The 21,589-nt window shown below is 34.9% G+C and overlaps 12 non-coding genes across 12 annotated transcripts; 4 read left to right on the top strand and 8 right to left on the bottom strand.

Annotated features, from left to right (window-relative positions):
- Window positions 1–188: 188 nt before the first annotated feature.
- Window positions 189–260, bottom strand: TRNAQ-UUG (transfer RNA glutamine (anticodon UUG)). Its single transcript has one exon. It is a non-coding gene; the product is annotated as a tRNA-Gln (tRNA).
- A 2,768-nt stretch (window positions 261–3,028) lies between these two features.
- TRNAQ-UUG (transfer RNA glutamine (anticodon UUG)) lies at window positions 3,029–3,100 on the bottom strand. Its single transcript has one exon. It is a non-coding gene; the product is annotated as a tRNA-Gln (tRNA).
- A 2,986-nt stretch (window positions 3,101–6,086) lies between these two features.
- Window positions 6,087–6,158, bottom strand: TRNAQ-UUG (transfer RNA glutamine (anticodon UUG)). Its single transcript has one exon. It is a non-coding gene; the product is annotated as a tRNA-Gln (tRNA).
- A 1,548-nt stretch (window positions 6,159–7,706) lies between these two features.
- Window positions 7,707–7,778, top strand: TRNAQ-CUG (transfer RNA glutamine (anticodon CUG)). The gene has a single exon. It is a non-coding gene; the product is annotated as a tRNA-Gln (tRNA).
- Window positions 7,779–8,603: 825 nt separating this feature from the next.
- On the bottom strand, window positions 8,604–8,675 carry TRNAQ-UUG (transfer RNA glutamine (anticodon UUG)). Its single transcript has one exon. It is a non-coding gene; the product is annotated as a tRNA-Gln (tRNA).
- Window positions 8,676–11,443: 2,768 nt separating this feature from the next.
- Window positions 11,444–11,515, bottom strand: TRNAQ-UUG (transfer RNA glutamine (anticodon UUG)). The gene has a single exon. It is a non-coding gene; the product is annotated as a tRNA-Gln (tRNA).
- Window positions 11,516–14,501: 2,986 nt separating this feature from the next.
- Window positions 14,502–14,573, bottom strand: TRNAQ-UUG (transfer RNA glutamine (anticodon UUG)). The gene has a single exon. It is a non-coding gene; the product is annotated as a tRNA-Gln (tRNA).
- A 1,548-nt stretch (window positions 14,574–16,121) lies between these two features.
- Window positions 16,122–16,193, top strand: TRNAQ-CUG (transfer RNA glutamine (anticodon CUG)). The gene has a single exon. It is a non-coding gene; the product is annotated as a tRNA-Gln (tRNA).
- Window positions 16,194–17,018: 825 nt separating this feature from the next.
- Window positions 17,019–17,090, bottom strand: TRNAQ-UUG (transfer RNA glutamine (anticodon UUG)). The gene has a single exon. It is a non-coding gene; the product is annotated as a tRNA-Gln (tRNA).
- Window positions 17,091–18,636: 1,546 nt separating this feature from the next.
- On the top strand, window positions 18,637–18,708 carry TRNAQ-CUG (transfer RNA glutamine (anticodon CUG)). Its single transcript has one exon. It is a non-coding gene; the product is annotated as a tRNA-Gln (tRNA).
- An 825-nt stretch (window positions 18,709–19,533) lies between these two features.
- On the bottom strand, window positions 19,534–19,605 carry TRNAQ-UUG (transfer RNA glutamine (anticodon UUG)). The gene has a single exon. It is a non-coding gene; the product is annotated as a tRNA-Gln (tRNA).
- A 1,546-nt stretch (window positions 19,606–21,151) lies between these two features.
- TRNAQ-CUG (transfer RNA glutamine (anticodon CUG)) lies at window positions 21,152–21,223 on the top strand. The gene has a single exon. It is a non-coding gene; the product is annotated as a tRNA-Gln (tRNA).
- The last annotated feature ends 366 nt before the right edge of the window (window positions 21,224–21,589 follow it).

The raw sequence follows: 21,589 nt of genomic DNA, 5'->3' as shown, positions 1-21,589 counted from the left end.
GAGTTTGTAAAATCTCTCATTATTTTGAGCCATTTAGTTTCCAGGTATTGTAAAAATTCTATTATTTGCTCAAATCTAGTAAACTTTTAGAGTATAATCAATAAATTAATTTTTCACCCTACCGGTATTAGATATGTGATATTAATGAATACACTTGAAAGAAAATGATTTGGTCAAGAGTCATAAAATGGTCCCACCGAGATTTGAACTCGGATCATTGGATTCAAAGTCCAAAGTGCTAACCATTACACCATGGAACCTCCCATGTGAAAGGAGTGCAAACTGCTGCAGCAATGTGGAAATGTCAAAGTTTTTAATATTCTACTGTCAAAGAGAAACTGAATTGGATTGCTTTCCTATTCTGGTAAACTTTTGCATATTGAACTATGTTGGGGAAGGATGTTGCCCAAAAGACTCAAATAACGTTATAACTCTGTTGAACAGTGGTTTTTATGTGAGATAATATTTTTCAATGAAAGATAAGTTGCCCCCTGAGGCAAATCTCTTCTGTCAAAATGGAAAGCTCACCCTGGTACGGGAGGGTGGATGGTGTCGTGGTTAGCACTCTGGACTCTGAAAACAGGGATCTGAGTACAAATTTCAGTGGGACTTATCTGAACATTACAATTTTCTTTTCCATTCAGTTCTTAGAAGTTTTATTTGGAACAATATCACATTTACTTATAAACATGTAAAAATCAACCTGTACATATGTATCTCTGTATATATAGCTATATGTCTCTGAATATTTATAGGAACATATAAACATATAGATTATAAAAATAAATATAATTAGTGGAGGTGAAAATCATGAACAGTTGTTGCCTCTCAGCATTTGAAACATGAGTTTCTACTTCTTTCTCTTTTATATGTCCTGAAATTGAGATAGTCACTTTTTACTCATTATTGATCCAACAATACAGTTGATGTATACAAAGCATATCATATGATTTGTGAATAAAGTTCAAAAATGAGAATTTGATCAGTACCTGTCATGCCTCCGACCAAAAGCTTATATTTTACGATTGGAGATCAACTGTTGTAAATCAGCATGAAAAACATTTTCTTTTCACGATTTCCATACTAATATAAAACAACATTTTTACTAGCTGAATGAGATCATCATTTGGGTTCCTCTATGTTTGATTGAAGAAAACTTCTCATTCAAAATGTGCTATTTTCGCCTTATCAATAGCGGGAAAGCTTAAAAAAGTGAGGCTGTGAATCACCCGTCTGAAATGCGTTTGAGAAAATCAGGATATGATTTTATAATGGCTAACTACTTTGTGAAGAAATTTGATGTCAAAGTATTGTAAAGTTTGTATTGATGTAAGTTGTTCAAGCTGATGGACATTTTGAAAGCATTCAATAATTGACTCTTTCAACCTACTGGTGTTGGATTTGAGCTATCAATGAACAAAGATGAAGAAATGGAAAAGCTCAAGAGTAATAAAAAAAGTCCCTCCAAGGTTTCAAATCGGATCATTGGATGCAAAGTCCAAATTGCCAACCATTGCTCTATCGAGCCACCCATGCAGGAGACAGAGACATTGCTTCAGTAGTCTGGAAATGTAGACTGTTTTATTATGCTACAGGCAAAGATGAACATTGTGATATAACTTTTATATTCAGATAAACATTTGAATATTTAACACTTTTATAGAGAATATAGCTGAAAAGAATCAAATCACATTAAATCTCTATCCACTATGACCATTCAAATGAGATATCTTTTTATCAATATAAGAGAAGGACATCACTGATGCGCTCTCTTTTGTCTCAATGGAAAAGACACTCTTGTGTGAGAGGGTTCCATGGTGTAATGGTTAGCACTAGGCCTGGGCGGAAAATTTCGTTCCGTTCGCGGAATTTGCGGAATTTGGGTAATTTCGCGTTCCGCGGAGAACGCGAAATTGCCCAAAAATCTGCGTTCCGCGACTTCGCGAAATTTTTTGCTTGTTCGCGTTCTCAATATGCGTGTTCGCGAGATATTTCACCCCGAGCACGCAAACAGCGATCGCGAACAGGAAAAAAGTATCGCGAACAAGTAATTCCGCGTGTTCGCGGAATTTCTGCTTGTTCGCGTAGATTTTTTACCGTTTCGCGAAGATTTGCGTAACGCGATTACGCAAATTCCGCCCACCCCTAGTTAGCACTCTGGACTCTGAATCCAGCGATCCGAGTTCAAATCTCGGTGGGACCTACTACAATTATGAGATTCACTGTTTAACTCATTTTTTAGAATTTGGTCTAGAAAAAACCTAATATCAATGTTTTATACTGATGCGTATGAACGCATAAGTATGTATAGATGCATACATAGCTTTATCCATCTAGATAGCTGTTAGACAATATGAACATATCAATTATTCATAAACATAAATATTGAAGCTGAACCTAGAAACTGTTCTTTCACATCCACATTGTAAACATGAGTTTATTTTCCTTTCTCATCTATATGGCCAGTAATGAGATAGTTCATTTTTGCTGATTTCTTAGCTGACAACATGCTGGACTTACACAGTGCATTTCATTGTGAATTTCTTTGAAAGTGAATTTCAGATTCACACCTTTGACATGTCTTTCAAAAGATTCAACTTTATTGGTTGTGGATTTACTGTTGAAAATCAGTGTGTAAAATCTTTGTACGTCTGAATTTCAAGATTATTATTCAAACTGCACATCTTCGGTCCCCGTAATACAAAGTTTGACTCCTCAAGTTTTGTTTTAATGAATGCTTTGCAATTAAAAAGTTCCTTGTTCCCCTTATCAATAACAGTAAGATTTTATAAAGTAATGTCGTGCATCAGGCCCCTGTGATGAGTTTGAGAAACCAGAGTGAGTTTGTAAAATCTCTCAATATTTTGAGCCATTTAGTTTCCAGGTATTGTAAAAATTCTATTATTTGCTCATATCTAGTAAACTTTTAGAGTATAATCAATAAATTAATTTTTCACCCTACCGGTATTAGATATGTGATATTAATGAATACACTTGAAAGAAAATGATTTGGTCAAGAGTCATAAAATGGTCCCACCGAGATTTGAACTCGGATCATTGGATTCAAAGTCCAAAGTGCTAACCATTACACCATGGAACCTCCCATGTGAAAGGAGTGCAAACTGCTGCAGCAATGTGGAAATGTCAAAGTTTTTAATATTCTACTGTCAAAGAGAAACTGAATTGGATTGCTTTCCTATTCTGGTAAACTTTTGCATATTGAACTATGTTGGGGAAGGATGTTGCCCAAAAGACTCAAATAACGTTATAACTCTGTTGAACAGTGGTTTTTATGTGAGATAATATTTTTCAATGAAAGATAAGTTGCCCCCTGAGGCAAATCTCTTCTGTCAAAATGGAAAGCTCACCCTGGTACGGGAGGGTGGATGGTGTCGTGGTTAGCACTCTGGACTCTGAAAACAGGGATCTGAGTACAAATTTCAGTGGGACTTATCTGAACATTACAATTTTCTTTTCCATTCAGTTCTTAGAAGTTTTATTTGGAACAATATCACATTTACTTATAAACATGTAAAAATCAACCTGTACATATGTATCTCTGTATATATAGCTATATGTCTCTGTATATTTATAGGAACATATAAACATATAGATTATAAAAATAAATATAATTAGTGGAGGTGAAAATCATGAACAGTTGTTGCCTCTCAGCATTTGAAACATGAGTTTCTACTTCTTTCTCTTTTATATGTCCTGAAATTGAGATAGTCACTTTTTACTCATTATTGATCCAACAATACAGTTGATGTATACAAAGCATATCATATGATTTGTGAATAAAGTTCAAAAATGAGAATTTGATCAGTACCTGTCATGCCTCCGACCAAAAGCTAATATTTTACGATTGGAGATCAACTGTTGTAAATCAGCATGAAAAACATTTTCTTTTCACGATTTCCATACTAATATAAAACAACATTTTTACTAGCTGAATGAGATCATCATTTGGGTTCCTCTATGTTTGATTGAAGAAAACTTCTCATTCAAAATGTGCTATTTTCGCCTTATCAATAGCGGGAAAGCTTAAAAAAGTGAGGCTGTGAATCACCCGTCTGAAATGCGTTTGAGAAAATCAGGATATGATTTTATAATGGCTAACTACTTTGTGAAGAAATTTGATGTCAAAGTATTGTAAAGTTTGTATTGATGTAAGTTGTTCAAGCTGATGGACATTTTGAAAGCATTCAATAATTGACTCTTTCAACCTACTGGTGTTGGATTTGAGCTATCAATGAACAAAGATGAAGAAATGGAAAAGCTCAAGAGTAATAAAAAAAGTCCCTCCAAGGTTTCAAATCGGATCATTGGATGCAAAGTCCAAATTGCCAACCATTGCTCTATCGAGCCACCCATGCAGGAGACAGAGACATTGCTTCAGTAGTCTGGAAATGTAGACTGTTTTATTATGCTACAGGCAAAGATGAACATTGTGATATAACTTTTATATTCAGATAAACATTTGAATATTTAACACTTTTATAGAGAATATAGCTGAAAAGAATCAAATCACATTAAATCTATATCCACTATGACCATTCAAATGAGATATCTTTTTATCAATATAAGAGAAGGACATCACTGATGCGCTCTCTTTTGTCTCAATGGAAAAGGCACTCTTGTGTGAGAGGGTTCCATGGTGTAATGGTTAGCACTCTGGACTCTGAATCCAGCGATCCAAGTTCAAATCTCGGTGGGACCTACTACAATTATGAGATTCACTGTTTAACTCATTTTTTAGAATTTGGTCTAGAAAAAACCTAATATCAATGTTTTATACTGATGCGTATGAACGCATAAGTATGTATAGATGCATACATAGCTTTATCCATCTAGATAGCTGTTAGACAATATGAACATATCAATTATTCATAAACATAAATATTGAAGCTGAACCTAGAAACTGTTCTTTCACATCCACATTGTAAACATGAGTTTATTTTCCTTTCTCATCTATATGGCCAGTAATGAGATAGTTCATTTTTGCTGATTTCTTAGCTGACAACATGCTGGACTTACACAGTGCATTTCATTGTGAATTTCTTTGAAAGTGAATTTCAGATTCACACCTTTGACATGTCTTTCAAAAGATTCAACTTTATTGGTTGTGGATTTACTGTTGAAAATCAGTGTGTAAAATCTTTGTACGTCTGAATTTCAAGATTATTATTCAAACTGCACATCTTCGGTCCCCGTAATACAAAGTTTGACTCCTCAAGTTTTGTTTTAATGAATGCTTTGCAATTAAAAAGTTCCTTGTTCCCCTTATCAATAACAGTAAGATTTTAAAAAGTAATGTCGTGCATCAAGCCCCTGTGATGAGTTTGAGAAACCAGAGTGAGTTTGTAAAATCTCTCATTATTTTGAGCCATTTAGTTTCCAGGTATTGTAAAAATTCTATTATTTGCTCACATCTAGTAAACTTTTAGAGTATAATCAATAAATTAATTTTTCACCCTACCGGTTAGGGGTGGGCGGAATTTGCGGAATTAACCTTCGCAAATTATCGCGAGAATGTTTAAAATTATCGCAAACAAGCAGAAATATCGCGAAGATGCGGAAGTTTTTTTCCGGCACGTTCGCGAGATTTTCTGCATGGTTGCGGGTCGCCAACTTACCCATGTGGTTGCTTGCGGGCGCGGCCATCTTGTTTTGAGTTGTTCTCGCGGTGCATGATCGCGAGAAGAAAGACGTGATCGCGCGACGCATGACGTCACTGCGGGCGCGAACTGTCGCGAGACAGCGCAAATGGCTAAAAACAATACAACATCTCATGGAGAACGCGACCGGATCAAGAAAACTTGTCAGCGAACGCAGGGATTCAGGTAAGGCGATCGCGCGCGCGCGAGAATGTATCATTTTACAGCGCGAGCAAGAAACAAATTATCGCCAAGCTGCGGAAACCGGAATTTTTGACATTTTCGCGCTCTCCGCGGAACGCAAAAATGTCAAATTATCGCAATTTCCGCGAACGGAACGAAATTTTTGCCCAGGCCTACTACCGGTATTAGACATGTGATATTAATGAATACACTTGAAAGAAAATGATTTGGTCAAGAGTCATAAAATGGTCCCACCGAGATTTGAACTCGGATCATTGGATTCAAAGTCCAAAGTGCTAACCATTACACCATGGAACCTCCCATGTGAAAGGAGTGCAAACTGCTGCAGCAATGTGGAAATGTCAAAGTTTTTAATATTCTACTGTCAAAGAGAAACTGAATTGGATTGCTTTCCTATTCTGGTAAACTTTTGCATATTGAACTATGTTGGGGAAGGATGTTGCCCAAAAGACTCAAATAACGTTATAACTCTGTTGAACAGTGGTTTTTATGTGAGATAATATTTTTCAATGAAAGATAAGTTGCCCCCTGAGGCAAATCTCTTCTGTCAAAATGGAAAGCTCACCCTGGTACGGGAGGGTGGATGGTGTCGTGGTTAGCACTCTGGACTCTGAAAACAGGGATCTGAGTACAAATTTCAGTAGGACTTATCTGAACATTACAATTTTCTTTTCCATTCAGTTCTTAGAAGTTTTATTTGGAACAATATCACATTTACTTATAAACATGTAAAAATCAACCTGTACATATGTATCTCTGTATATATAGCTATATGTCTCTGTATATTTATAGGAACATATAAACATATAGATTATAAAAATAAATATAATTAGTGGAGGTGAAAATCATGAACAGTTGTTGCCTCTCAGCATTTGAAACATGAGTTTCTACTTCTTTCTCTTTTATATGTCCTGAAATTGAGATAGTCACTTTTTACTCATTATTGATCCAACAATACAGTTGATGTATACAAAGCATATCATATGATTTGTGAATAAAGTTCAAAAATGAGAATTTGATCAGTACCTGTCATGCCTCCGACCAAAAGCTTATATTTTACGATTGGAGATCAACTGTTGTAAATCAGCATGAAAAACATTTTCTTTTCACGATTTCCATACTAATATAAAACAACATTTTTACTAGCTGAATGAGATCATCATTTGGGTTCCTCTATGTTTGATTGAAGAAAACTTCTCATTCAAAATGTGCTATTTTCGCCTTATCAATAGCGGGAAAGCTTAAAAAAGTGAGGCTGTGAATCACCCGTCTGAAATGCGTTTGAGAAAATCAGGATATGATTTTATAATGGCTAACTACTTTGTGAAGAAATTTGATGTCAAAGTATTGTAAAGTTTGTATTGATGTAAGTTGTTCAAGCTGATGGACATTTTGAAAGCATTCAATAATTGACTCTTTCAACCTACTGGTGTTGGATTTGAGCTATCAATGAACAAAGATGAAGAAATGGAAAAGCTCAAGAGTAATAAAAAAAGTCCCTCCAAGGTTTCAAATCGGATCATTGGATGCAAAGTCCAAATTGCCAACCATTGCTCTATCGAGCCACCCATGCAGGAGACAGAGACATTGCTTCAGTAGTCTGGAAATGTAGACTGTTTTATTATGCTACAGGCAAAGATGAACATTGTGATATAACTTTTATATTCAGATAAACATTTGAATATTTAACACTTTTATAGAGAATATAGCTGAAAAGAATCAAATCACATTAAATCTATATCCACTATGACCATTCAAATGAGATATCTTTTTATCAATATAAGAGAAGGACATCACTGATGCGCTCTCTTTTGTCTCAATGGAAAAGGCACTCTTGTGTGAGAGGGTTCCATGGTGTAATGGTTAGCACTCTGGACTCTGAATCCAGCGATCCGAGTTCAAATCTCGGTGGGACCTACTACAATTATGAGATTCACTGTTTAACTCATTTTTTAGGATTTGGTCTAGAAAAAACCTAATATCAATGTTTTATACTGATGCGTATGAACGCATAAGTATGTATAGATGCATACATAGCTTTATCCATCTAGATAGCTGTTAGACAATATGAACATATCAATTATTCATAAACATAAATATTGAAGCTGAACCTAGAAACTGTTCTTTCACATCCACATTGTAAACATGAGTTTATTTTCCTTTCTCATCTATATGGCCAGTAATGAGATAGTTCATTTTTGCTGATTTCTTAGCTGACAACATGCTGGACTTACACAGTGCATTTCATTGTGAATTTCTTTGAAAGTGAATTTCAGATTCACACCTTTGACATGTCTTTCAAAAGATTCAACTTTATTGGTTGTGGATTTACTGTTGAAAATCAGTGTGTAAAATCTTTGTACGTCTGAATTTCAAGATTATTATTCAAACTGCACATCTTCGGTCCCCGTAATACAAAGTTTGACTCCTCAAGTTTTGTTTTAATGAATGCTTTGCAATTAAAAAGTTCCTTGTTCCCCTTATCAATAACAGTAAGATTTTAAAAAGTAATGTCGTGCATCAAGCCCCTGTGATGAGTTTGAGAAACCAGAGTGAGTTTGTAAAATCTCTCATTATTTTGAGCCATTTAGTTTCCAGGTATTGTAAAAATTCTATTATTTGCTCAAATCTAGTAAACTTTTAGAGTATAATCAATAAATTAATTTTTCACCCTACCGGTATTAGATATGTGATATTAATGAATACACTTGAAAGAAAATGATTTGGTCAAGAGTCATAAAATGGTCCCACCGAGATTTGAACTCGGATCATTGGATTCAAAGTCCAAAGTGCTAACCATTACACCATGGAACCTCCCATGTGAAAGGAGTGCAAACTGCTGCAGCAATGTGGAAATGTCAAAGTTTTTAATATTCTACTGTCAAAGAGAAACTGAATTGGATTGCTTTCCTATTCTGGTAAACTTTTGCATATTGAACTATGTTGGGGAAGGATGTTGCCCAAAAGACTCAAATAACGTTATAACTCTGTTGAACAGTGGTTTTTATGTGAGATAATATTTTTCAATGAAAGATAAGTTGCCCCCTGAGGCAAATCTCTTCTGTCAAAATGGAAAGCTCACCCTGGTACGGGAGGGTGGATGGTGTCGTGGTTAGCACTCTGGACTCTGAAAACAGGGATCTGAGTACAAATTTCAGTGGGACTTATCTGAACATTACAATTTTCTTTTCCATTCAGTTCTTAGAAGTTTTATTTGGAACAATATCACATTTACTTATAAACATGTAAAAATCAACCTGTACATATGTATCTCTGTATATATAGCTATATGTCTCTGAATATTTATAGGAACATATAAACATATAGATTATAAAAATAAATATAATTAGTGGAGGTGAAAATCATGAACAGTTGTTGCCTCTCAGCATTTGAAACATGAGTTTCTACTTCTTTCTCTTTTATATGTCCTGAAATTGAGATAGTCACTTTTTACTCATTATTGATCCAACAATACAGTTGATGTATACAAAGCATATCATATGATTTGTGAATAAAGTTCAAAAATGAGAATTTGATCAGTACCTGTCATGCCTCCGACCAAAAGCTTATATTTTACGATTGGAGATCAACTGTTGTAAATCAGCATGAAAAACATTTTCTTTTCACGATTTCCATACTAATATAAAACAACATTTTTACTAGCTGAATGAGATCATCATTTGGGTTCCTCTATGTTTGATTGAAGAAAACTTCTCATTCAAAATGTGCTATTTTCGCCTTATCAATAGCGGGAAAGCTTAAAAAAGTGAGGCTGTGAATCACCCGTCTGAAATGCGTTTGAGAAAATCAGGATATGATTTTATAATGGCTAACTACTTTGTGAAGAAATTTGATGTCAAAGTATTGTAAAGTTTGTATTGATGTAAGTTGTTCAAGCTGATGGACATTTTGAAAGCATTCAATAATTGACTCTTTCAACCTACTGGTGTTGGATTTGAGCTATCAATGAACAAAGATGAAGAAATGGAAAAGCTCAAGAGTAATAAAAAAAGTCCCTCCAAGGTTTCAAATCGGATCATTGGATGCAAAGTCCAAATTGCCAACCATTGCTCTATCGAGCCACCCATGCAGGAGACAGAGACATTGCTTCAGTAGTCTGGAAATGTAGACTGTTTTATTATGCTACAGGCAAAGATGAACATTGTGATATAACTTTTATATTCAGATAAACATTTGAATATTTAACACTTTTATAGAGAATATAGCTGAAAAGAATCAAATCACATTAAATCTCTATCCACTATGACCATTCAAATGAGATATCTTTTTATCAATATAAGAGAAGGACATCACTGATGCGCTCTCTTTTGTCTCAATGGAAAAGACACTCTTGTGTGAGAGGGTTCCATGGTGTAATGGTTAGCACTAGGCCTGGGCGGAAAATTTCGTTCCGTTCGCGGAATTTGCGGAATTTGGGTAATTTCGCGTTCCGCGGAGAACGCGAAATTGCCCAAAAATCTGCGTTCCGCGACTTCGCGAAATTTTTTGCTTGTTCGCGTTCTCAATATGCGTGTTCGCGAGATATTTCACCCCGAGCACGCAAACAGCGATCGCGAACAGGAAAAAAGTATCGCGAACAAGTAATTCCGCGTGTTCGCGGAATTTCTGCTTGTTCGCGTAGATTTTTTACCGTTTCGCGAAGATTTGCGTAACGCGATTACGCAAATTCCGCCCACCCCTAGTTAGCACTCTGGACTCTGAATCCAGCGATCCGAGTTCAAATCTCGGTGGGACCTACTACAATTATGAGATTCACTGTTTAACTCATTTTTTAGAATTTGGTCTAGAAAAAACCTAATATCAATGTTTTATACTGATGCGTATGAACGCATAAGTATGTATAGATGCATACATAGCTTTATCCATCTAGATAGCTGTTAGACAATATGAACATATCAATTATTCATAAACATAAATATTGAAGCTGAACCTAGAAACTGTTCTTTCACATCCACATTGTAAACATGAGTTTATTTTCCTTTCTCATCTATATGGCCAGTAATGAGATAGTTCATTTTTGCTGATTTCTTAGCTGACAACATGCTGGACTTACACAGTGCATTTCATTGTGAATTTCTTTGAAAGTGAATTTCAGATTCACACCTTTGACATGTCTTTCAAAAGATTCAACTTTATTGGTTGTGGATTTACTGTTGAAAATCAGTGTGTAAAATCTTTGTACGTCTGAATTTCAAGATTATTATTCAAACTGCACATCTTCGGTCCCCGTAATACAAAGTTTGACTCCTCAAGTTTTGTTTTAATGAATGCTTTGCAATTAAAAAGTTCCTTGTTCCCCTTATCAATAACAGTAAGATTTTATAAAGTAATGTCGTGCATCAGGCCCCTGTGATGAGTTTGAGAAACCAGAGTGAGTTTGTAAAATCTCTCAATATTTTGAGCCATTTAGTTTCCAGGTATTGTAAAAATTCTATTATTTGCTCATATCTAGTAAACTTTTAGAGTATAATCAATAAATTAATTTTTCACCCTACCGGTATTAGATATGTGATATTAATGAATACACTTGAAAGAAAATGATTTGGTCAAGAGTCATAAAATGGTCCCACCGAGATTTGAACTCGGATCATTGGATTCAAAGTCCAAAGTGCTAACCATTACACCATGGAACCTCCCATGTGAAAGGAGTGCAAACTGCTGCAGCAATGTGGAAATGTCAAAGTTTTTAATATTCTACTGTCAAAGAGAAACTGAATTGGATTGCTTTCCTATTCTGGTAAACTTTTGCATATTGAACTATGTTGGGGAAGGATGTTGCCCAAAAGACTCAAATAACGTTATAACTCTGTTGAACAGTGGTTTTTATGTGAGATAATATTTTTCAATGAAAGATAAGTTGCCCCCTGAGGCAAATCTCTTCTGTCAAAATGGAAAGCTCACCCTGGTACGGGAGGGTGGATGGTGTCGTGGTTAGCACTCTGGACTCTGAAAACAGGGATCTGAGTACAAATTTCAGTGGGACTTATCTGAACATTACAATTTTCTTTTCCATTCAGTTCTTAGAAGTTTTATTTGGAACAATATCACATTTACTTATAAACATGTAAAAATCAACCTGTACATATGTATCTCTGTATATATAGCTATATGTCTCTGTATATTTATAGGAACATATAAACATATAGATTATAAAAATAAATATAATTAGTGGAGGTGAAAATCATGAACAGTTGTTGCCTCTCAGCATTTGAAACATGAGTTTCTACTTCTTTCTCTTTTATATGTCCTGAAATTGAGATAGTCACTTTTTACTCATTATTGATCCAACAATACAGTTGATGTATACAAAGCATATCATATGATTTGTGAATAAAGTTCAAAAATGAGAATTTGATCAGTACCTGTCATGCCTCCGACCAAAAGCTAATATTTTACGATTGGAGATCAACTGTTGTAAATCAGCATGAAAAACATTTTCTTTTCACGATTTCCATACTAATATAAAACAACATTTTTACTAGCTGAATGAGATCATCATTTGGGTTCCTCTATGTTTGATTGAAGAAAACTTCTCATTCAAAATGTGCTATTTTCGCCTTATCAATAGCGGGAAAGCTTAAAAAAGTGAGGCTGTGAATCACCCGTCTGAAATGCGTTTGAGAAAATCAGGATATGATTTTATAATGGCTAACTACTTTGTGAAGAAATTTGATGTCAAAGTATTGTAAAGTTTGTATTGATGTAAGTTGTTCAAGCTGATGGACATTTTGAAAGCATTCAATAATTGACTCTTTCAACCTACTGGTGTTGGATTTGAGCTATCAATGAACAAAGATGAAGAAATGGAAAAGCTCAAGAGTAATAAAAAAAGTCCCTCCAAGGTTTCAAATCGGATCATTGGATGCAAAGTCCAAATTGCCAACCATTGCTCTATCGAGCCACCCATGCAGGAGACAGAGACATTGCTTCAGTAGTCTGGAAATGTAGACTGTTTTATTATGCTACAGGCAAAGATGAACATTGTGATATAACTTTTATATTCAGATAAACATTTGAATATTTAACACTTTTATAGAGAATATAGCTGAAAAGAATCAAATCACATTAAATCTATATCCACTATGACCATTCAAATGAGATATCTTTTTATCAATATAAGAGAAGGACATCACTGATGCGCTCTCTTTTGTCTCAATGGAAAAGGCACTCTTGTGTGAGAGGGTTCCATGGTGTAATGGTTAGCACTCTGGACTCTGAATCCAGCGATCCAAGTTCAAATCTCGGTGGGACCTACTACAATTATGAGATTCACTGTTTAACTCATTTTTTAGAATTTGGTCTAGAAAAAACCTAATATCAATGTTTTATACTGATGCGTATGAACGCATAAGTATGTATAGATGCATACATAGCTTTATCCATCTAGATAGCTGTTAGACAATATAAACATATCAATTATTCATAAACATAAATATTGAAGCTGAACCTAGAAACTGTTCTTTCACATCCACATTGTAAACATGAGTTTATTTTCCTTTCTCATCTATATGGCCAGTAATGAGATAGTTCATTTTTGCTGATTTCTTAGCTGACAACATGCTGGACTTACACAGTGCATTTCATTGTGAATTTCTTTGAAAGTGAATTTCAGATTCACACCTTTGACATGTCTTTCAAAAGATTCAACTTTATTGGTTGTGGATTTACTGTTGAAAATCAGTGTGTAAAATCTTTGTACGTCTGAATTTCAAGATTATTATTCAAACTGCACATCTTCGGTCCCCGTAATACAAAGTTTGACTCCTCAAGTTTTGTTTTAATGAATGCTTTGCAATTAAAAAGTTCCTTGTTCCCCTTATCAATAACAGTAAGATTTTAAAAAGTAATGTCGTGCATCAAGCCCCTGTGATGAGTTTGAGAAACCAGAGTGAGTTTGTAAAATCTCTCATTATTTTGAGCCATTTAGTTTCCAGGTATTGTAAAAATTCTATTATTTGCTCACATCTAGTAAACTTTTAGAGTATAATCAATAAATTAATTTTTCACCCTACCGGTTAGGGGTGGGCGGAATTTGCGGAATTAACCTTCGCAAATTATCGCGAGAATGTTTAAAATTATCGCAAACAAGCAGAAATATCGCGAAGATGCGGAAGTTTTTTTCCGGCACGTTCGCGAGATTTTCTGCATGGTTGCGGGTCGCCAACTTACCCATGTGGTTGCTTGCGGGCGCGGCCATCTTGTTTTGAGTTGTTCTCGCGGTGCATGATCGCGAGAAGAAAGACGTGATCGCGCGACGCATGACGTCACTGCGGGCGCGAACTGTCGCGAGACAGCGCAAATGGCTAAAAACAATACAACATCTCATGGAGAACGCGACCGGATCAAAAAAACTTGTCAGCGAACGCAGGGATTCAGGTAAGGCGATCGCGCGCGCGCGAGAATGTATCATTTTACAGCGCGAGCAAGAAACAAATTATCGCCAAGCTGCGGAAACCGGAATTTTTGACATTTTCGCGCTCTCCGCGGAACGCAAAAATGTCAAATTATCGCAATTTCCGCGAACGGAACGAAATTTTTGCCCAGGCCTACTACCGGTATTAGACATGTGATATTAATGAATACACTTGAAAGAAAATGATTTGGTCAAGAGTCATAAAATGGTCCCACCGAGATTTGAACTCGGATCATTGGATTCAAAGTCCAAAGTGCTAACCATTACACCATGGAACCTCCCATGTGAAAGGAGTGCAAACTGCTGCAGCAATGTGGAAATGTCAAAGTTTTTAATATTCTACTGTCAAAGAGAAACTGAATTGGATTGCTTTCCTATTCTGGTAAACTTTTGCATATTGAACTATGTTGGGGAAGGATGTTGCCCAAAAGAATCAAATAACGTTATAACTCTGTTGAACAGTGGTTTTTATGTGAGATAATATTTTTCAATGAAAGATAAGTTGCCCCCTGAGGCAAATCTCTTCTGTCAAAATGGAAAGCTCACCCTGGTACGGGAGGGTGGATGGTGTCGTGGTTAGCACTCTGGACTCTGAAAACAGGGATCTGAGTACAAATTTCAGTGGGACTTATCTGAACATTACAATTTTCTTTTCCATTCAGTTCTTAGAAGTTTTATTTGGAACAATATCACATTTACTTATAAACATGTAAAAATCAACCTGTACATATGTATCTCTGTATATATAGCTATATGTCTCTGAATATTTATAGGAACATATAAACATATAGATTATAAAAATAAATATAATTAGTGGAGGTGAAAATCATGAACAGTTGTTGCCTCTCAGCATTTGAAACATGAGTTTCTACTTCTTTCTCTTTTATATGTCCTGAAATTGAGATAGTCACTTTTTACTCATTATTGATCCAACAATACAGTTGATGTATACAAAGCATATCATATGATTTGTGAATAAAGTTCAAAAATGAGAATTTGATCAGTACCTGTCATGCCTCCGACCAAAAGCTTATATTTTACGATTGGAGATCAACTGTTGTAAATCAGCATGAAAAACATTTTCTTTTCACGATTTCCATACTAATATAAAACAACATTTTTACTAGCTGAATGAGATCATCATTTGGGTTCCTCTATGTTTGATTGAAGAAAACTTCTCATTCAAAATGTGCTATTTTCGCCTTATCAATAGCGGGAAAGCTTAAAAAAGTGAGGCTGTGAATCACCCGTCTGAAATGCGTTTGAGAAAATCAGGATATGATTTTATAATGGCTAACTACTTTGTGAAGAAATTTGATGTCAAAGTATTGTAAAGTTTGTATTGATGTAAGTTGTTCAAGCTGATGGACATTTTGAAAGCATTCAATAATTGACTCTTTCAACCTACTGGTGTTGGATTTGAGCTATCAATGAACAAAGATGAAGAAATGGAAAAGCTCAAGAGTAATAAAAAAAGTCCCTCCAAGGTTTCAAATCGGATCATTGGATGCAAAGTCCAAATTGCCAACCATTGCTCTATCGAGCCACCCATGCAGGAGACAGAGACATTGCTTCAGTAGTCTGGAAATGTAGACTGTTTTATTATGCTACAGGCAAAGATGAACATTGTGATATAACTTTTATATTCAGATAAACATTTGAATATTTAACACTTTTATAGAGAATATAGCTGAAAAGAATCAAATCACATTAAATCTATATCCACTATGACCATTCAAATGAGATATCTTTTTATCAATATAAGAGAAGGACATCACTGATGCGCTCTCTTTTGTCTCAATGGAAAAGGCACTCTTGTGTGAGAGGGTTCCATGGTGTAATGGTTAGCACTCTGGACTCTGAATCCAGCGATCCGAGTTCAAATCTCGGTGGGACCTACTACAATTATGAGATTCACTGTTTAACTCATTTTTTAGGATTTGGTCTAGAAAAAACCTAATATCAATGTTTTATACTGATGCGTATGAACGCATAAGTATGTATAGATGCATACATAGCTTTATCCATCTAGATAGCTGTTAGACAATATGAACATATCAATTATTCATAAACATAAATATTGAAGCTGAACCTAGAAACTGTTCTTTCAGATCCACATTGTAAACATGAGTTTATTTTCCTTTCTCATCTATATGGCCAGTAATGAGATAGTTCATTTTTGCTGATTTCTTAGCTGACAACATGCTGGACTTACACAGTGCATTTCATTGTGAATTTCTTTGAAAGTGAATTTCAGATTCACACCTTTGACATGTCTTTCAAAAGATTCAACTTTATTGGTTGTGGATTTACTGTTGAAAATCAGTGTGTAAAATCTTTGTACGTCTGAATTTCAAGATTATTATTCAAACTGCACATCTTCGGTCCCCGTAATACAAAGTTTGACTCCTCAAGTTTTGTTTTAATGAATGCTTTGCAATTAAAAAGTTCCTTGTTCCCCTTATCAATAACAGTAAGATTTTAAAAAGTAATGTCGTGCATCAGGCCCCTGTGATGAGTTTGAGAAACCAGAGTGAGTTTGTAAAATCTCTCATTATTTTGAGCCATTTAGTTTCCAGGTATTGTAAAAATTCTATTATTTGCTCACATCTAGTAAACTTTTAGAGTATAATCAATAAATTAATTTTTCACCCTACCGGTATTAGATATGTGATACTAATGAATACACTTGAAAGAAAATGATTTGGTCAAGAGTCATAAAATGGTCCCACCGAGATTTGAACTCGGATCATTGGATTCAAAGTCCAAAGTGCTAACCATTACACCATGGAACCTCCCATGTGAAAGGAGTGCAAACTGCTGCAGCAATGTGGAAATGTCAAAGTTTTTAATATTCTACTGTCAAAGAGAAACTGAATTGGATTGCTTTCCTATTCTGGTAAACTTTTGCATATTGAACTATGTTGGGGAAGGATGTTGCCCAAAAGACTCAAATAACGTTATAACTCTGTTGAACAGTGGTTTTTATGAGATAATATTTTTCAATGAAAGATAAGTTGCCCCCTGAGGAAAATCTCTTCTGTCAAAATGGAAAGCTCATCCTGGTACGGGAGGGTGGATGGTGTCGTGGTTAGCACTCTGGACTCTGAAAACAGGGATCTGAGTACAAATTTCAGTGGGACTTATCTGAACATTACAATTTTCTTTTCCATTCAGTTCTTAGAAGTTTTATTTGGAACAATATCACATTTACTTATAAACATGTAAAAATCAACCTGTACATATGTATCTCTGTATATATAGCTATATGTCTCTGTATATTTATAGGAACATATAAACATATAGATTATAAAAATAAATATAATTAGTGGAGGTGAAAATCATGAACAGTTGTTGCCTCTCAGCATTTGAAACATGAGTTTCTACTTCTTTCTCTTTTATATGTCCTGAAATTGAGATAGTCACTTTTTACTCATTATTGATCCAACAATACAGTTGATGTATAGAAAGCATATCATATGATTTGTGAATAAAGTTCAAAAATGAGAATTTGATCAGTACCTGTCATGCCTCCGACCAAAAGCTTATATTTTACGATTGGAGATCAACTGTTGTAAATCAGCATGAAAAACATTTTCTTTTCACGATTTCCATACTAATATAAAACAACATTTTTACTAGCTGAATGAGATCATCATTTGGGTTCCTCTATGTTTGATTGAAGAAAACTTCTCATTCAAAATGTGCTATTTTCGCCTTATCAATAGCGGGAAAGCTTAAAAAAGTGAGGCTGTGAATCACCCGTCTGAAATGCGTTTGAGAAAATCAGGATATGATTTTATAATGGCTAACTACTTTGTGAAGAAATTTGATGTCAAAGTATTGTAAAGTTTGTATTGATGTAAGTTGTTCAAGCTGATGGACATTTTGAAAGCATTCAATAATTGACTCTTTCAACCTACTGGTGTTGGATTTGAGCTATCAATGAACAAAGATGAAGAAATGGAAAAGCTCAAGAGTAATAAAAAAAGTCCCTCCAAGGTTTCAAATCGGATCATTGGATGCAAAGTCCAAATTGCCAACCATTGCTCTATCGAGCCACCCATGCAGGAGACAGAGACATTGCTTCAGTAGTCTGGAAATGTAGACTGTTTTATTATGCTACAGGCAAAGATGAACATTGTGATATAACTTTTATATTCAGATAAACATTTGAATATTTAACACTTTTATAGAGAATATAGCTGAAAAGAATCAAATCACATTAAATCTATATCCACTATGACCATTCAAATGAGATATCTTTTTATCAATATAAGAGAAGGACATCACTGATGCGCTCTCTTTTGTCTCAATGGAAAAGGCACTCTTGTGTGAGAGGGTTCCATGGTGTAATGGTTAGCACTCTGGACTCTGAATCCAGCGATCCGAGTTCAAATCTCGGTGGGACCTACTACAATTATGAGATTCACTGTTTAACTCATTTTTTAGGATTTGGTCTAGAAAAAACCTAATATCAATGTTTTATACTGATGCGTATGAACGCATAAGTATGTATAGATGCATACATAGCTTTATCCATCTAGATAGCTGTTAGACAATATGAACATATCAATTATTCATAAACATAAATATTGAAGCTGAACCTAGAAACTGTTCTTTCAGATCCACATTGTAAACATGAGTTTATTTTCCTTTCTCATCTATATGGCCAGTAATGAGATAGTTCATTTTTGCTGATTTCTTAGCTGACAACATGCTGGACTTACACAGTGCATTTCATTGTGAATTTCTTTGAAAGTGAATTTCAGATTCACACCTTTGACATGTCTTTCAAAAGATTCAACTTTATTGGTTGTGGATTTACTGTTGAAAATCAGTGTGTAAAATCTTTGTACGTCTGAATTTCAAGATTATTATTCAAACTGCACATCTTCGGTCCCCGTAATACAAAGTTTGACTCCTCAAGTTTTGTTTTAATGAATGCTTTGCAATTAAAAAGTTCCTTGTTCCCCTTATCAATAACAGTAAGATTTTAAAAAGTAATGTCGTGCATCAGGCCCCTGTGATGAGTTTGAGAAACCAGAGTGAGTTTGTAAAATCTCTCATTATTTTGAGCCATTTAGTTTCCAGGTATTGTAAAAATTCTATTATTTGCTCACATCTAGTAAACTTTTAGAGTATAATCAATAAATTAATTTTTCACCCTACCGGTATTAGATATGTGATACTAATGAATACACTTGAAAGAAAATGATTTGGTCAAGAGTCATAAAATGGTCCCACCGAGATTTGAACTCGGATCATTGGATTCAAAGTCCAAAGTGCTAACCATTACACCATGGAACCTCCCATGTGAAAGGAGTGCAAACTGCTGCAGCAATGTGGAAATGTCAAAGTTTTTAATATTCTACTGTCAAAGAGAAACTGAATTGGATTGCTTTCCTATTCTGGTAAACTTTTGCATATTGAACTATGTTGGGGAAGGATGTTGCCCAAAAGACTCAAATAACGTTATAACTCTGTTGAACAGTGGTTTTTATGAGATAATATTTTTCAATGAAAGATAAGTTGCCCCCTGAGGAAAATCTCTTCTGTCAAAATGGAAAGCTCATCCTGGTACGGGAGGGTGGATGGTGTCGTGGTTAGCACTCTGGACTCTGAAAACAGGGATCTGAGTACAAATTTCAGTGGGACTTATCTGAACATTACAATTTTCTTTTCCATTCAGTTCTTAGAAGTTTTATTTGGAACAATATCACATTTACTTATAAACATGTAAAAATCAACCTGTACATATGTATCTCTGTATATATAGCTATATGTCTCTGTATATTTATAGGAACATATAAACATATAGATTATAAAAATAAATATAATTAGTGGAGGTGAAAATCATGAACAGTTGTTGCCTCTCAGCATTTGAAACATGAGTTTCTACTTCTTTCTCTTTTATATGTCCTGAAATTGAGATAGTCACTTTTTACTCATTATTGATCCAACAATACAGTTGATGTATACAAAGCATATCATATGATTTGTGAATAAAGTTCAAAAATGAGAATTTGATCAGTACCTGTCATGCCTCCGACCAAAAGCTTATATTTTACGATTGGAGATCAACTGTTGTAAATCAGCATGAAAAACATTTTCTTTTCACGATTTCCATACTAATATAAAACAACATTTTTACTAGCTGAATGAGATCATCATTTGGGTTCCTCTATGTTTGATTGAAGAAAACTTCTCATTCAAAATGTGCTATTTTCGCCTTATCAATAGCGGGAAAGCTTAAAAAAGTGAGGCTGTGAATCACCCGTCTGAAATGCGTTTGAGAAAATCAGGATATGATTTTATAATGGCTAACTACTTTGTGAAGAAATTTGATGTCAAAGTATTGTAAAGTTTGTATTGATGTAAGTTGTTCAAGCTGATGGACATTTTGAAAGCATTCAATAATTGACTCTTTCAACCTACTGGTGTTGGATTTGAGCTATCAATGAACAAAGATGAAGAAATGGAAAAGCTCAAGAGTAATAAAAAAAGTCCCTCCAAGGTTTCAAATCGGATCATTGGATGCAAAGTCCAAATTGCCAACCATTGCTCTATCGAGCCACCCATGCAGGAGACAGAGACATTGCTTCAGTAGTCTGGAAATGTAGACTGTTTTATTATGCTACAGGCAAAGATGAACATTGTGATATAACTTTTATATTCAGATAAACATTTGAATATTTAACACTTTTATAGAGAATATAGCTGAAAAGAATCAAATCACATTAAATCTATATCCACTATGACCATTCAAATGAGATATCTTTTTATCAATATAAGAGAAGGACATCACTGATGCGCTCTCTTTTGTCTCAATGGAAAAGGCACTCTTGTGTGAGAGGGTTCCATGGTGTAATGGTTAGCACTCTGGACTCTGAATCCAGCGATCCGAGTTCAAATCTCGGTGGGACCTACTACAATTATGAGATTCACTGTTTAACTCATTTTTTAGGATTTGGTCTAGAAAAAACCTAATATCAATGTTTTATACTGATGCGTATGAACGCATAAGTATGTATAGATGCATACATAGCTTTATCCATCTAGATAGCTGTTAGACAATATGAACATATCAATTATTCATAAACATAAATATTGAAGCTGAACCTAGAAACTGTTCTTTCACATCCACATTGTAAACATGAGTTTATTTTCCTTTCTCATCTATATGGCCAGTAATGAGATAGTTCATTTTTGCTGATTTCTTAGCTGACAACATGCTGGACTTACACAGTGCATTTCATTGTGAATTTCTTTGAAAGTGAATTTCAGATTCACA

Source organism: Triturus cristatus, chromosome 5_2, assembly GCF_964204655.1.
Source record: "Triturus cristatus chromosome 5_2, aTriCri1.1, whole genome shotgun sequence".
Lineage (NCBI taxonomy): Eukaryota > Metazoa > Chordata > Amphibia > Caudata > Salamandridae > Triturus > Triturus cristatus.
The sequence above is the reverse complement of the archived record's forward strand: the minus strand, read 5'-3'. Positions and strand labels throughout refer to the sequence as shown.